This window comes from Zingiber officinale, chromosome 3A, assembly GCF_018446385.1.
Source record: "Zingiber officinale cultivar Zhangliang chromosome 3A, Zo_v1.1, whole genome shotgun sequence".
NCBI classification, from domain to species: Eukaryota; Viridiplantae; Streptophyta; class Magnoliopsida; order Zingiberales; family Zingiberaceae; genus Zingiber; species Zingiber officinale.
Genome location: NC_055990.1, coordinates 53410930 through 53417441, shown reverse-complemented (window position 1 = coordinate 53417441; position 6512 = coordinate 53410930).

The window sequence follows — 6512 nt, the reverse complement described above, 5'->3', positions numbered from 1 at the left end:
ACCTCTTCCCCCTTAACATAAAAGAGAGTATGTAAAGAGGAGATTTTATTTTTCTCTCATTCTCTCCTCTCCATCACCGAGAACCTCAGTCCCCTCTCCTCCATCTTCAGACCAAGCCAAGGTTTTCTCCTAAGAAAGCCTAAGATACAAGGAGGACTTAGCAAGGAGTCAAGGGAAGGGAACTAGAAGAAGAGGCTACTTCTTTCATCACCACACCTTAGATCCACAAGCGAAAAGGAAGTAAGCTTCCCCTCACCTGTGGTACAAGGCGTTTTATGTGCTTTTCGGATTTTATGAGGATTAGAAAACCTAGAATAGAATTTAAGAAAAATTCGGCCAAAGAAGAGTTTTCAAATCTAGGAAGGTTTAAACAAGTCCTCATTTCATGATATTTTTCTATGCTATGTAGGAAGGTTTTCCTTCATGTTTTTATACCTATATGATGCTTGGTCAGAGGAGTACCTAACCCTAGAATTTGGCCAAAAATATTTTAAAGAGGTTAGGGAAATCATTGTTTAACCAAACTAGTACAAGATTCCCTCCATGAATTACTAAGGGTCTTTTGTTGGTTTTTCCTGCTTAAAAGTTACTTGGAACCAAAAGAAATCCACTCATATGTTTCGGCCAAGAAAATAGCTTAGGGTTAGGAAGACCTTTAAATTTAAGTAACCATGTTTATATGATAGAATATAGAGTTCTCTTAAAGAATTGCATGTTGAATATTGCTAGAAATTCATGAACTCTTCATTAAGATTTTCGGCCATGATAAGATGGATAGCTTAGAAAAGCTTAAACAAAATTTTAACATGCTCAAGACCTCTGTGATATTAAGATATGATTGTTTAAATGCTCTCATGCTTAATTAGGGTATAGAGAATTTAGTTACATGATATATGATATGTAAGATCACAAGGGTCCTAGCTTGTTTATGAACCAAATTTGTATATGATGTTCTTAGTAATTTTTGCCATGAAACTTACTTAGGTTTTCCATGCTTTAGGCCACTTAAAACCTAGTTTAGAGATTGGTAGGTTTCGGCCATGAGGAAAAATAAAAGAAAAAGGAAAGAAACCTAGGAAGCCTAAGACACAATTCACATGTATGTTTATTATGCTTGTCTTTATACATGCTATGAAACTTGTATGACTTCCTATGCTTTTAGGCTATTTGAAGCAAAGTTAAACACTGATGAGTCTCGGCCAAGTAGGGTTTAAATGACCTAGAGGCCTTAGAATTTAAACCAATTGTGTTAAAAATGCTTCTTATGGAAATATGATAATATGTTGATTGAGTCACATGCTTGTATAATTTTTCCATGACCTAAATGGACCATTGTATGTTTCGGCCATGAAGGGATAGATGCCCTAGAAACCCTAGAACAAAAATTAAATATGCTCATGTCACTCTACATGAAATATGATAAGTAGAAAGCCAAAGTTCTCATGCTATATGTTGTTTAATGACCTAAAATGAGGCTACGGTAAGTTTCAGCCATACCCATTGTATGATGCCTTATTATGAATTTATACATGATGTTAGTTCAAGTTCACATGCTTGTATGCTTGCTTTTAGCCCTAATGAATACTTGTTAAATTTCGGCCATGACATATGTTAAGGGCTTGAAGAACTTAGGAACTAGCTCAAATATGTTTACTATGTTACTTGGAAAAAAAATGCTATAAATATGGTTTAAGGTTTCCATGCTTTCATGACATTTGGGACCTTGTTTCACACCTGATAGGATTCGGCCACATGAAGTTTAGGGACTTGGAGAACTTAGAAACCAAGTTAATCATGCTTATATAATGCTTCCTATGAAATTGATGTGATGATAATTTAGGTTCCACATGCTTGGAGGTTGTTTTTACCTAAATTGAGATCTAAGGGGGTTTGGCCATGATAAGAACCCAAGGGATTAGGAAGCTTAGAACCCAAGCTAACTATATTACCATGTTTCTTATGATAGTATAATCACATGATACACCCTTATGCTTAAACATGTATGCTTGTGATTTATACTTTCCATGATATGATATGTGCTTAGAAATATGCATGCTTTGATGATATGCTATGTGCTTAAAATATACATGCTTTCATGATATGCTATGTGGATAGAAATATGCATGCTTTGATGATATGCTATGTGCTTAAAATATGCATGCTTTCATGATATGTTATGTGGATAGAAATATGTATGCTTGGATGATATGCTATGTGCTTAAAATATGCATGCTTTCATGATATGCTATGTGGATAGAAATATGCATGCTTTGATGATATGCTATGTGCTTAAAATATGCATGCTTTCATGATATGCTAGGTGGATAGAAATATGCATGCTTGGATGATATGCTATGTGCTTAAAATATGCATGCTTTCATGATATGCTATGTGGATAGAAATATGCATGCTTTGATGATATGCTATGTGCCTAAAATATGCATGCGCCTAAAATATGCATGCTCTCATGATATGCTATGTGGTGAAAATATGCATGCTTTTATGACATGATGTATGCCTAAGTGATGCATACTTTTTTATGACATGATGTATGCCTAAGTGATGCATACTTTTTATGACATGATGTATGCCTAAGTGATGCATACTATTTATGATATGATGTATGCCTAAGTGATGCATACTTTTATGACATAACGTATGCCTAAGTGATGCATACTTCTATGATATGCTATGTGACTAAATGATGCATTTTTATACATGCTACTTTACTTTGTAAGGCTTGTACCAAGGGTGGGCTCCTAATCAGCCCCTAGGCCTTTGGCTGTGTGATCCAGGCTAGTAAAAACAAAGGGATGGGCTCCTTAGTACGCCCCTAGGTCTATGGCTGTGTGATCCGGACCTAGTTCCTAGTATGATTCAAGACTTGCTACCTTGGATATATTTAGGAAGCGCGCATATCTACGTGATTTATCTATGTATGGTACAAGCCGGGGCCCTGATTATGTTGATATTATGTTCAAGTATATATGTAAGAAGAAATTGTTTTAAAGATCATGAGACATACACATGTTTTTCGGATACATGTTTTCAAAATCATATTGCATATACCTTATGATCATGTTGTGATGATGCTATGATTTATGATATGCCATGATTAGATACGATTATGTTATGTTTCATGCTATGCTTTAAGAGCTTGATATGTCATGCCACCTTATGATGATACTATGATATGCCATGATTAGATATGATTATGTTAAGTTTCATGCTATGCTTTAAGAGATGATATGCCATGACTAGTTATGATTTTGTTATGTTGCATGATATGCTTAAAGAGTATGATATGTTATGCCATGACTAGTTGAGATCATGTTATGTTGAGACATTCTTTGATCATGTGATGATTTTCGGTTTTAGTGAGTAGGAAAGGAACTTACTGAGCCATGAGTGCTCATAGCTTACTTTCCTTGTACCACAGATAAAGGAAAAAGCTGGATGAGCTAAAGGAGCAGCAGGAGAGGCAAGGAGATGTGTGTGGCAGTGGCTAGGCAACCAAATAAGAACCTGCTTTAAAAACTTTTAAGGAACTATGCTTTGGTATCATGAATTGTAGTACCGTATGTGTGACTTGATGTTATGTTTCTACTAATTTTGATATCATGTTATTGATGTCATGATAGTGTAGTTCAGATTTGATGAAAAGAAAAACAAAAGAGCTTGTGATTAGCCCGTCCCTTAGGGTTAGCAGGGAGGGCGGGCGTTACAGCTTATTCAAGTGCCAGCTTAGTCCCACCATGAATTTATCCTATCTTGTCATTTTTGTGATTAATTTTAACTAATTATTTTTTATTTTATAGGTTATTGCATTTGCTGCTCTTCTCCAGCTAAACTACTCATTTTCAGGTATAATTTATTAAACAGTATCTATGTTAAGTTAGTGTTTAGATCTATAATATGATATAGTCATTTAGTTATTTTACTGTTGGTATATATACATCTAAGACAATTTTAGACCTCATTATCTTTGGTTGGAACATAAAAGATAATATTTTTTTTTATTTTGTGAAACTCATATACTTTGTAACAAATTGTATGAAATTATATCCTCATTAGGTGACAATGTCTTTCAATAAAGTTTGGATGTATAATCGATTAGAAAATGGATTGATTAGAGTGATTTTATTGCTGAAGTTGATCTGTTTGTGAACTTTACTAAGAGTCATCCATAATGTATGAATGATGTCGTGTTATGGTGTAATTATTCCAAATATAGAAATAGATCATTCTGTGATGAGGATACCGTGAAAGTACATATATGTATAAATAGTTTTATGTCAAATTACTATAATTGATACTGTCACTGAGAGTCTTATTTGTATGAACCAATTGAGCCTTCTGGTGGTTCATCATCTGACACAATTGTTGTTGGGGAATCATCAACTAATGATATTGCAATGCAATCAATGATTCACGATGCGATGAATGTAGTTGATTATTCCAATATAGATGAAATACTAGCACCTGAATACTGACAACTATATAAAATGTTAAAGGCTAACAAAGAAGAAGTGTGAGAAGACATTCCTTCTGATCATTCTCAACTATCAGCTACTATAAGGTTATTGAATATAAAAGAAAAACATTATTTTTAATAAATATGTTACGATGACATATGTCAATTGATATCAGAGTTGCTCTCTGCTGATAACATAATGACTGATGGCTTCTACAGTATAAAAAAATTGGTTAGAGGTTTGGATTTGCCTGTAGAGAAGATTGATTATTGTATAAATAACTGCATAATATTTTGGAATGAAGACAACGAATTAAGTAAATGCAAAATAAGTACTCACCCTCATTATAATCATCGTATTCGCATACCAGGAAAAAAGAAGAAAAATATTACTTGGAAAGTGATGTATTACTTTCTCATAACTTCTAGACTTCAACACTTATGTACATATGTCACTACAACTTATCATATGATGTGGTTGTTGGATCGAGAAATTCGCTAGAGGGGGGTGAATAACAATTTTAAAACTATTGTATCGAGAGTAAGCAGTGGAAGAGAAAAAAAAATAACGCTAACACAAACCAATTTACTTGGTTCGGAGCCTTGGTCGACTCCTACTCCAAGGCTCACACTCATCGAGTGCTTTCGTTGGGCAATCACTAATAGTTCGTAAAATTGGATTACAGTTTTAAGTACAAGAACTATTAAGAACAATATCGACAACAAAATAAAGGAAAGCAAAACTCTTTAGCAGTACGTTGTCGGAGTAGCGTCGCAGCATCGTCGGAGCACAGCGCAGTAGAGCAGATATCATTGTTGTTGTCTGAAGCTCTGGAGAAGACCTCCTTATATAGGAAGCTCCGGGCGCCCGGATCCCTTCCAGACGCTTGGACTATGTCGTAGCCTAGCCAACCAGAGCGCTCCATGTTGCGACGTCACTTGGGGATAACTTTTGCATTCCGGGCGCCCGAATCCCTTCTGAGCGCCCAACCCCCATTTTCCAGCAAGCTTCTCTCCTTGCAAAAAAATGTTAGTCCGAAGCACAATACAAATTATATCACCCAGCAAACACAAAGTGTTAGCATAGTTATAATAAACAAACAGAATATTAATTAGATTCCGTCTCACCGAGACCGGAATCTAGTCAAGATCTCAACTTAGAGTTCTGAAATGACTCTAAGTTGGATCGGCGCCTAAGTTCCCTTCCGGGGAACACGTCCTCACCGTCACTCCCTGTAAGGAAATATGTTGCTAAGCACGCAAACGCGCAGCGGAAAAACATATTTCCTCCAGAAGATTCATGCGAAGGGAAAGATAAATTCCTACATATACTAAGTTTTCTAACATAGCATGAGAGATTATACCTTTGTAGCGTGCTCACGGACTCCCAACAGCTTGGATCACAGCACGATCTCGCGTTCGTGCCTCTACGGTATCCACACGAACAAGCGTTCGTTTGTCTCACAAACTCACAATAGGAGAAAGGTTATGCTAGCAACCTTGAAAGTGGATTTCGGCCAAGAGGAGAGGAGCAAAGAGAATGAAGAGAATCTCCCCAAAAAATGAAGAGCAAAAAAGCTTAAGTATTTTCATCCAATGAAAAATACTTAATTAACATTAATAGCCTTAATGAGCATTTACACTCCATTAAGGACCAAACTTGTAACTCCTCATTTCAAATGAGTGTAACTCTTCATTTCAAATTCAATTTCGAAAATTGAATGAAATGAATAATTAAATTTCGAAATTCAATAATTATTTTTCATTAAATCTCACTTGAGTCTAACTCAAGTCTCCTCACTTGAGTGTAACTCAAGTCTAATTCACTTGAGTCTAATTCAAGTCTAATTCAATCGAGTCTTACTCAATTAATCCTCATGCAATTCAAATTCAATGAATCACTATTTCATTAATTCAAATTGACTCCTTGAGTCTAATTTGAATTGGACTTAATCCAACAATTAGATCCAATTGAGTCCAACTCAATAAGTCCAATTCGGATTAGACTTAATCCAATGATTCATCATACGAACCCATC